Source organism: Rhinopithecus bieti, unplaced genomic scaffold, assembly GCF_001698545.2.
Source record: "Rhinopithecus bieti isolate Rb0 unplaced genomic scaffold, ASM169854v2 scaffold_52066, whole genome shotgun sequence".
Lineage (NCBI taxonomy): Eukaryota > Metazoa > Chordata > Mammalia > Primates > Cercopithecidae > Rhinopithecus > Rhinopithecus bieti.
Window position 1 is genome coordinate 315,521 of NW_016820486.1, and position 11,207 is coordinate 326,727.

The following is an 11,207-nucleotide window of genomic DNA, read 5'->3' on the forward strand; positions in this document are numbered from 1 at the left end:
TTCACTGAACATGCTTTTGTACTGTAAGAATTATAGTCATCTGCATGTGTTATTTTTTTCAAAGGAAAACACTGTATGTTTTATTAAAAATCCAACATAGCACAAATGAAATAATTGACTAGAAAATTAAATTGGGACTCTTTTGTCAGGAAAACATTTGTCACCTGGGAAGCTTCAATGGGTATCTTTCATTCCCTGGAAGGTTATAAGGAGAACGTTGACCATCTGCTCTCCATATCTACAGAGAAGTAGGAAATTGGCTGAAATTGCAGTGGGAGATGTAAGTTAGATATAAATAAGTCATTATTGACAATAGGAATTGATAAGCGCCAGAAAAGGCTATCACATGATGTTATGAGCCATCCATGCCTGGAAACTCAAAGGCCTAGATAGCCATATGGCTCTGCTGATTTACTTGTCCTCCCACAGAGAGGGCTGAGCTGGTTGACTTGTTGCAACTCTGTCCCTGTTTCTAACACGAAAAGACCCTTAATCTGTTGAAGGTCCAAGCCGTCTTCATTCCCTCTCCCTTTCCTGCTATGAGCATCCCACCAGGCCAAATTGGTGGGGAATAGCAAGCCAGCTATTGAATTTGGAGCTCAACAGTAGAAACAGCAAAAGGGTCCAATGCTGGAGGAAAAATCATCTATGCTGATAACTCCTTAAGAGATTTTGAAGGACAATTTTAATTATATTTGATTGTCAACTTAAAAACTACCACCCAGCTACGAATGATTACCTGCTCATTGTCATTCCCATGCATTCCTTTATACTTTCACTACGTATGTGGGCATTCCTTAACAGTGTGTAGTATTATTTTGCATAGTGATACTACATGTTTTTAAACATCACATACATTTGCCTTTCTTTCTTTCTTTCTTTCTTTCTTTCTTTCTTTCTTTCTTTCTTTCTTTCTTTCTTTCTTTCTTTCTTTCTCTTTCTTCCTTCCTTCCTTCCTTCCTTCCTTCCTTCCTTCCTTCCTTTCTTTCTTCTGTCTTTCCTTCAAGAAAGTGTCTGGCTGTTGCCCATGCTGGAATACATTGGCGCAATCAAGGTTCACTGCAGCCTCCACCTCCCAGGCTCCAGCAATCCTCCCACCTCAGCCTCCAGAGTAGCTGGGACCATAGGCATCCACCACCACGCCTGGCTAATTTTTGTATTTTTTGTAGAGATAGTATCTTGCTATATTGCCCATATGTTCTCAAATTCCTGGCCTCAAACAACCCTCTCACCTCGGCCTCCCAAAGTGCCAGAATAACAGGTGTGAGCCACTGCAGCGGGCTCATGCTTTTAAACATACTATAAAAGGGGTCATACCACAAGAGAGACAGGGCACCACAGTAGCTAATAAAACAGACTCTGAAGCCAGACTACTTAGTTTTCCTAATGTCTCACTGCCTCAGCTTCCTCATCTGCAACATAGAAATGATGAGGAGGAGGAGGAGGAGGAGGAGTTAATGGTGATGATGATATCCACCTCTATTATTTGTATAAAATCAATGAGATGATACATGTAAAGCACTTAAAACACTACCCAGTACATAATAAACGCTTTATTAAGTATTAGCTATTATTACCTATTCTTCTGCAACTTATATCTCAAGCATAACAGTATTCATACAGTCCGCGATCATTTGAGTGCCCACTGTGTACAGGCAACATTCTGAGATGCTAGGGATTCAGCAGCGAACAAAACAGATAACTCTATCTCCCCTCAGAAAGTTTCTGTTTTAAAGTTGGAACAGATCAGATTAATAGATGTGAGCCCAGTAAGCAAAGATTCTGCATTTAATGTTGCAGCTGGGGGAGTTAGAAAAGGCTCTAGGCGGGCCCAGGCCTAGCAGCTCCAGCCCAGCAGCAGTTCGCTCAAGGCCCCGCGCCCCCTGCAGCCCCTCCCTGGCGTGGTGCGGGAAGAAGCGGCCGCCCGCCCACCGCTGAGCCCGGGGTGGCCTTTGACTCTAGCCGGCCCGGCCGCCGGAGGGCTGTGCGCGGCCCGCGGGCCTCGCGGCTCTCGCGGATCCGTGACCCGGCCTTCCTGTCCAGGAAGTGGTCGTCCTGAGCGCCACGGCTCACTCGCTGTGCAGTCGGGCCTGCCCGGCACACAGAAGCTAAAGGCAGATCCAGAAAGCCTTTTTGCAAAACTAGAGAATATTGGGAAAGGCTCCTTTGGCGAGGTGTTCAAAGGCATTGACAGTCGGACTCAGAAAGTGGTTGCCATAAACATCATTGATCTGAAAGAAGCTGAAGATGAGAGAGAGGACATTCAACAAGAAATCAGTGTTGAGTCAGTGTGACAGTCCATACGTAACCAAGTATTATGGATACATGAAGGATGTATGAAGGACACAAAAGTATGGATAATAATGGAACATCCTGATGGAGGCTCCGCACTAGATCTGTTAGAACCTGGCCCGTTAGATGAAACCCAGATCGCTACTATATTAAGAGAAATACTGAAAGGACTTGATTACCTCCATTCGGAGAAGAAAATCCATAGAGACATTAAAGTGGCCAGGGTCCTGCTGTCTGAGCACTGCGAGGTGAAGCTGGTGGACTTTGGCATGGCCAGCCAACTGACAGACAGCCAGATCAAAAGGAACACCTTCGTGGACACCTTGTTCTGGATGGCATCCGAGGTCATCAAATAGTCGGCCTACGACTCAAAGGCAGACATCTGGTCCTTGGTCATAACAGCTATTTAACTTGCAAAAGGGGAACCACCTCATTCCAAGCTGCATCCCATGAAAGTTTTATTCCTCATTCCAAAGAACAACCCACCAGTGTTGGAAGAAAACTACAGTAAACCCCTCAAGGAGTTTGTGGAGGCCTGTTTGAATAAGGAGCCGAGCTTTAGACCCACTGCTAAGGAGTTATTTAAGCACAAGTTTATACTACGCAATGCAAAGAAAACTTCCTACTTGACCGAGCTCATGGACAGGTATAAGAGATGGAAGACAGAGCAGAGCCACGAAGACTCGAGCTCTGAGGATTCCAACTCGGAAACAGATGGCCAAGCCTCAGGGGGGCAGCAATTCTGGGGACTGGGTCTTCACAATCTGAGAAAAATATCCCAAGAAGCTTGAGAATGGAGCTCTGCAGCCATCGGACATAGACAGAAATAAGATGAAAGACATCCCAAAGAGGCCTTTCTCTCAGTGTTTATCTACAATTGTTTCTCCTCTGTTTGCAGAGTCGAAGGAGAAGAGCCAGGCGTGCAGAGGGAACTTGGGGTCCACTGAAGAGCTGCGAGGGGTCACCTACCTGGCGGAGGAGGTGTGCCCCTGCATCTCCTACACCATGGTGGCCCAGCTTGTGCAGCAGCTCCACAGATATTCTCTAAGTGGTGGAGAAACTTCATCCCTCTGAAATTCCTTTCGCATTTGGGGTTTTGTTTTCCTTTTTTTCTTCTTCATCCTCCTCCTTTTAAAAGTCAACGAGAGCCTTCCCTGACTCCACTGAAGAGGTGCGCCACCGGGGGCCACACCAATGCCAGGCGCCTGTCCAGGGACACACACAGTTCTCGTTGTGCCACAGCCAGATGAAGTCTCCCACATGGGTGGGGAGGGTCAGCTCTTTCCAGTGATCATTTTATTTTATTACTTTTGTTTTTTTAAATTTTAACCATAGTGCACATATTCAAGGAAAGTGTCTTTAAAAACTAAAACAAACCCTGAAATGTATATTTGGGATCATGATAAGGCAACTAAAGACATGAAAACTCAAGTATCCTGCTTTAAGTTGATAACTTCTTCTGGGAGCTGGAGAATTGCTCTGGAGGATGGGTGTACAGATTTGTATATAGTGTCATTTTTGCAGAGACCCTTTCAGTGTGCATAAGGAATCACTGTGTACAAACTGGCCAAGTGCTTCTGTAGATAATGTCAGTGGAGTAAATATTCGACAGGCCAAAAATAAAAGGTAAAGTCTGTAACAGTTTCGGGGTTTTTGTTTGTTTTGTGCTTCTATTTAGTTTTGGTTCATAAAATTAAAACTAATTAACCGATTTTTAGAAGTTATGTTCTACTGGATGTAGACAGACAATAAACAAACACAAAAAATAGATAAAGCATATAACATATTAGAAGGTGAAAAAAAACCATAGAGGAAAGCAAAGTGGGAAAGGGGTATAGGAATTTCTGGAAGGAGGGTGGGGAATGCATTTTTATTTTTATTTTCGCTCTGTGGCCCAAGCTGAGTGCAGCGGCATAATCTCAGCTCATTGCAACCTCTGCCTCCCGGGTTCAAGTGATTTTCCTGCCTCAGCCTCCCGAGTAGCTGGGATTACAGGCATGCACCACTATACCTGGCTAATTTTTGTATTTTTTAATAGAAACGGGGTTTCACCATGTTGGCCTGGCTGGTCTTGAACTCCTGACCTCAGGTGATCTACCTGCCTCATCCTCCCAAGGTGCTGGGATTACAGGCATGAGCCACTGCATCCAGCCGGGAATGCAATTTAAATAGGGTGATCCGTGATGTCCTCACTGAAAAGTGACGTTTGAACAAAGACCTGAAGGAAATGAGGGAATAAGCCACGGGGATAGTTGAAGAAAAAGTGTTCTGGGCAGGAGGATATAACCTGAACTCTGCAGGGTGCTTGGAGCCTTTCTAAGGGCAGTATTGAGGTCAATGTGTCAGAAGCAGAGCGAAGAGGTGAGAGAGGTGATAAAAAGCCAAATAACACAGGGGCTTGCAGGCTATTTTAAGAACTTTGGTTTTACTCTGGAGAACAGGGAGCCATTGCAGGATTTTAAAAAACTTATTTTGAAATAGCACCAAACTTACAGAAGTGGTGTAAGAATAGTACAAAGAATTCTCATTTATCCTTCGTCCAGATTCCGCAAATTGTTAACATTTTGCCACATTTGCCTTATTTCTCCTTACATATATTTTTGAAGCATTTGAGTGTAAATTGGAGACATCCTGTCCCTTCATTCCAAATACTTCAGCAGGCATTTTCCTGAGAACAAGAGTAGTTTCTTACGTAACAACTAACAAAATAGGGAAATTTACATTAATCCATTACTACTTCATATACAGTCCACATTCATATTTAGACAGCTGTCTCACTAATGTCCTTTATTGCATGTTTCCCTCTGATCCAGGATCTAATGTAGATCCTGCTTTTAGTTGTCACAGTTTTTCAGTCTCCTTTAATCTAGAAATGTTCCTCAGGCTTTCTCTGACTTAAATAACATTGACATTTTTGAAGCATACAGGCTGGCTATTTTATAGAATGTCCCTCAATTTGGGTTTGTCTAAGCTTTCCTCGTCACTCAGGTTATACTTTTTTGGCAGCACAGAAGTGATGTTGCATCATTCTCAGTGCATCACATCAGCACGTGCACGATGTCACTTTGTCCCATCATTGAGGATATTAACTTTGATTACTTGGTTAAGGTAATGTTCACCACATGTCTCCACTGTAAAGTTATTTTCCCATTTGCAATTTATAAGTGATTTGTGGAGAAATGCTTTAAGCCTATGTAAATATCCTGTTCCTCCTCAAAACTTCAACCTGCTGGGCACAGTGGCTCACACCTACAATCCCAGCACTTTGGGAGGCTAAGATGGGTGGGTCACTTAAGCTCGGGAGTTTGAAACCAGCCTAAGCAACATCATGAAACCCCATTTCTAGAAAAAATTAACCAGGTGTGGTGGCACACACCTGTGGCCCAGCTACTTGGGAGGCAAGGTAGGAGGATTGCTTGACCTGGGTTGTCAAGGCTGCAGTGAGCCAGGATCACGCCACTGCACTTCAGCCTAGGTGACAGCGAGACTCTGTCTCAAAAAAAAAAAAAAAAAAAAAAAACTTCAACCAATTGTTTTAGTATTCATTGTTAATTTTACCTGATGGTTGTCAAATGGTGGTTTTCTATTCCGCCATTTTCTACATGTATTAGTCAGCTTTCTACTGAAAGGGAGAGTTTTTTCTTCTCTCATATTTATTCATTCATTCATTTTTATCAGTATGGACTCATGTATTTCTATTTTAATTAGTGAGTTACAATCTACTACTATCATTATGTTGATGTTGAATTTGTTCCAGATTTGTTTAATGGGAGCCCTTTCAAACTGGGTTCTGTGTCCTTTGGACATATATATACCTATTATTTTCTGAGCACTTTCTTACACTCTTGCACAAGATGTTCCATGTTGAATCTTGCATTTTTCCTTGCCTCATACCTAGAATCCACCATTTATCTAAGGACTCTGATTCCTTTTAGAAGAAAATCATGTCTAGAAACCAAGATTTGAGTAAAGCCAGAGTTTTGAGCATAAGAATAACATGATAAGACATGTTTTAAAAAGATCACTTAGGTTTCTATGCTAAAATTGACTCTAAGGGGACAGAGGAAAAGCAGGAAGATGTATCTGTGTTAACAGAGTAGATTTCTTTCTCTGCAATGCAAATCTGACCATGTGGCTTTTCCGTCAAAATTATTTGACAGATGATATCACTTATAAAGTTAAAACCCTGTGGCACTGCAAGAAAAGCTCTTCTGTGATCCGGTCCCTTTTGGACTTTCACCCTTCCTTTCTTCCTTTCTTTCTTTCTTCTTTCGAGATTGAGTCTCACTCTGTCACCCAGGCTGGAGTGCAGTAGCACCATCTTGGCTCACTGCAACCTCCGCCTCCCAGGTTCAAGCAATTCTTTGAAATGCTGCTCCTTTTGCTTGCCCCCCAACCCCTTGACCACCTCATCCTTCATGACTCAACACAATACTCTTTTTCCTTTGTAAAGCCTTCCTCGAACAATTCTCTCCATTTGCATCCCATCCCAGGTATAAATTATTATTCAGGTCACTGTATTATTACACACTTCATCATGGAAACATACTGCCTCTCCTTCAGTCACCTTTCTGGAATCCTAGGAGAGAAAAAATCACCTTCCGAGGTTCTTTTTATCCTGATATATCAAGGATGATTGGTTCTGTTGGCATGAGGCCCAAGGAAGTTCTGATTCACTACAGCCTCGCCCCATAACACAAGTGAAACCCCAAGGCTGGAGGGCTGGAGTCCTTGACACAAAACAGGAGTAGCAGGGCTTCCAGGAGGGCAGAGGCCTGCTCAGATAACCCTGGAGACATGGGTAGGCCAGACTTCAAAGGCACGTGGGACAGAGGGAAGACAGAGGCAGGCTTGTCTGACTAGAAGACATAACTCAGTTGAGTTTTGAGACTTCTATAAGAACATTCACCTTCCCTGGCTAGGCGCAGTGGCTCACGTCTGTAATCCCATCACTTTAGGAGGCTGAGGCAGGCGGATGACCTGAGGTCGGGAGTTCGAGACCAACCTGGCCAACACAGTGAGACTTCGTCTCTACGAAAATTAAAAAAAAAAAAAAAAAAAAAAAAAAAAAAAAAAAAAAAAAAAAAAAAAAAAAACAGCTGGGCATGGTAGTGGGCGCCTATATTCCCAGCTGCTCGGGAAGCTAAGGCAGGAGAATCACTTTAACCCAGAAGGCAGAGGTTGCAGTGAGCCAAGATCACGCCACTGCCTGGGCGACAGAGCGAGAGTCTGTCTCAACAAAACAAAACAAACAAACAAAAAAGAACATTATCCTTCCCTTAGTGACCTCCAAATCTTATCAAAGCCCAACAATAGACTTCTTCCTCTTGTTATCTGCCAGTGGACTAAGGTCATCCAAGTAGGTCACACCCTTCAAGCCAGCTAGAAAACTGTAAGGTGCCTTAAGTTAGTCCTCTTGAAGAGGTCTAGCTTTCTGAAACATTTCCTTCACTGTCTTGGAGACAAATCTGATTAGCAGCCCTTGGCACCCATCAAAGTTCTCTAGTGTCATTGCCCTCCAGCCAAAGACTACCAGGAACACACCTGTAGTTGAACAAGTTGGGCTTATTACTTGTTGCAACAGGGCAAAACACACACCATGGGGCACCTCAGTAAGAGGGAGTTAGAAAAGACATATTACAGGATTTGGGCTTTAGTTGGGTGATTCAGGAGGATTTAAAGAAGCAAGGATTCTGGCTGGGTGCAGTGGCTCATGCCTGTAATTCCAGCACTTTGGGAGCTGAGGCCAGCGGATCACAAGGTCAGGAGTTCGAGACCAGCCTGGCCAACAGGGTGAAACCATGTCTCTACTAAAAATACAAAAAATAGCCAGACATGGTGGTGCACGCCTGTAGTCCCAGCTACTCAGGAGGCTGAGGCAGGAGAATCACTTGAACCCAGGAGGCGGAGCTTGTGGTGAGCCGAGATGATGCCACTGCACTCCAGCGTGGGCAATAGAATGAGACTCTGCCTCAGAAAAAAGAAAAAAAAAGCAGCAGCAGCAAGGGTTTGCTTTAGATTCAGTGCTATCAGAAAGTGAGGACAAGTTTATCATTGGGTATATCCGAAAATCCTATCTCTAGGGAGGGAAAACTGAGCAAGACTGAAGTGGTAATTGGAAAGGAAGCAGCAGTCACTCGTCTTATCAAGGAGAAGGAAATGTTTGGCATTTTGTGGGCTGCACAGTGATCTTGTTTTTGTCTGTGCTTAGACATAATTATGAAATGGCCTTGTTTTGTATTACTTTATCATGATCTTAGAGTCAACTTATCTGGCACTGATATTTTGTAAGATCCTTAATATCCAATAGGAGAATAACTTGAGTCTAGCTTTGAGTGCCAGGCCAGCTTGTACCAATGCTGAGGTCTAGCTGTGAGCATCTCACTAGTTCTCAGATGTGAGGGGCTGTTTCTTTCTGCTTCTTTTGGTCAAAGGCAGACAAAGTCAGGCTGCAGGATGTTGCTCCATGATACCCAGATTTTCCCCATTGCTGATCAGGAGCTGGTTTAGAGAATGTAGTCTGTACTTGGACTGAGGTTAGTCCCTCTAGCTTGCTGCAGGATGAGTTGTTGCATTCTCTGATATGAAAATGACTGTATGGTAGAAATTCAATATAAAAGGACTCTGGGAAGATAGCATCAGCAATCTTAATTGTAATTAAGAAAAGCAGCTATCAGAAATGGATATCGTGGCCAGGCATGGTGGCTCACACCTATAATCCCAGCACTTTGGGAGGCCGAGGAAGGTCAATCACTTGAGGTCAGGAGTTTGAGATAAGCCTGACCAACATGGCAAGACCCTGTCTCCACTAAACATACAAAAAAAAATTAGCCAGGCGTGGTGGTGGGCTCCTGTAATCCCAGCTATTAGAGAGACTGAGGTAGGAGAATCCCTTGAACCCGGGAAGTGAAGATTGCAGTGAGCCGAGATGGTGCCACTGCACTCCAGTCTGGGCAACAGAGGGGGAGTCCGCCTTAAAATAAAATAAAATAAAATAAAATAAAATAAAATAAACATATCAGTAAAAGGTCTCAAAGTTATGGACCTAGATTATGAAACCCAGGCAATGAAAATATATCCCAGAATGCAACCAGGTCTATTTGAGACAACCAGATGGCTTTTTCTTTTAGCACACTCACAAACAGTTCTGCTTTCCCTGTAGTACTTACATAGGTGAAACGAGTAATATTTGCTACAACACAAACTCCCTCTTGGCTGAAAGAGGAAAGTAAGGGCTATGTGATTGCCCATGACAACTCTAGTTAATGAATTCTGAGTAGTTTCTTGGGCTTTCAGAGCAGGAGTGTGTCATTTATGACTTTTACCAGTGTTAGAGACAAGTTTCAGACCACCGTTCTAGTTGTATTACGCCCACTATGGGATTTGCAGTTTCCAGTGCAAGCATAAAGAGGGAATCCAGGTCAGGAGCGGTGACTCACACCTGTAATTCCAGTCCTTTGGTAGACCGAAGTGGGTGGATCACTTGAGGTCAGAAGTTCGAGACCAGCCTGGCCAACATGGTGAAACCCTGTCTCTACTAAAAATACAAAAATTAGCCAGGTGTGGTGGCACACGCCTGTAATCCCAGCTACTTGGGAGGCTGAGGCAGGAGAATTGCTTGAACCCAGGAGGCAGAGGTTGCAGTGAGTTGTGATCGCACCACTGCACTCCAGCCCGGGTGATAGAGTGAGACTCAGTCTCAAAAAAAAAAAAAAAAAAAAAAAATGGAATCCATTATCCCGCTTGGAAATTCTCTTGAATAACCTGTGTTTGCCTCAGTTTGGAGGCTTCTGGGTGTTCTCTGGGAGACACAGTCACAGAAAGGATGGTAGTTTTAAAACTTTAATGATTACCCTGAAAACACAGGATAAAGTGGTGTGTGGCAGGAGATATAAGGTCTTCTTATATTAAAAAGGTATATAAGGAGATATATAAGCAGTAAGACCTGAGTGGAGCACAGATTATATTTGGAGCATAACTTTTACTGCAATAGAAGTGAGCCAGTTTGTGGCTTCTGAGATAGACACGTCCCTTTAGTATAATTTTAGTATAATTAAACAGCTCCTGCAAAGAAGGTTGAAGAGAACAAACTGATCATTGCACCCAGATATTCCCAATGTTAGTGTCCACTCCTGATTGACTACACCTTGCTGATAGGATTATAATGACTTCAGTAGAAGCATTTTGTTGATGTGAGGTCAGATCCAATTTTACAAAACTAAAATTGGGATTAATGCTGTGAGGGAAACGAGTACCAGAAGAGACCTGTAAAAGGGAATCTACCTCCTGAAGTTTTAAAGGAAGAGCTATTACATTTTTGTCAGCAGGATTAGGCAGGAGTGGGGGTGACATAAGTAGCAATCAGTTAACTTCAGAGCCATGGTTATGGGAAAAGATTAAGTGGTAGGGGACCATAAGGAGACAAAAATAATAGGATGCAGCCTGAGCAACAAAGTGAGACTCCATCTCTACAAATAATTTTTTAAAAATTAGCTAGGTGTGATGGCACACACCTGTTGTCCCATCTATTCAGGAGGCTGAGGCGGGAGGATTGCTTGAGCCCCAGGAGGTCAAGGTTGCAATGAGCCATGATTGCATCACTGCACTTCAGCCTGGGTGACACAGCAAGATCCCATCTCAAAATAATAACAACAGTAATAATAATAGGATGAATAAGGGATCATTGCATTACTGTTCTAGAAGACATCTAAGTAGAATAATAAGCAAAGTTAGTAGAAGAGTAAAGGAACTGAAAAGGGAGATGAAGAATCATAAAATTAATCTTGTTCTGTAATATTGGGTGGGAGCTATTCACCCTCTGAAGCCAGCAATTTCTGGAGGATTTTTTTTATTATTTTTACAATTTTTTTTTTTTTTTTTTTTTGAAACAGTCTTGCTCTGTCACCCAGGTTGGA

At 43.1% G+C, this 11,207-nt stretch overlaps 1 pseudogene; it reads left to right on the forward strand.

The window, feature by feature from the left end:
• LOC108520432 (serine/threonine-protein kinase 24 pseudogene) overlaps positions 1 to 3,366 on the forward strand; it is a 6,736-nt pseudogene extending 3,370 nt beyond the window's left edge.
• The last annotated feature ends 7,841 nt before the right edge of the window (positions 3,367 to 11,207 follow it).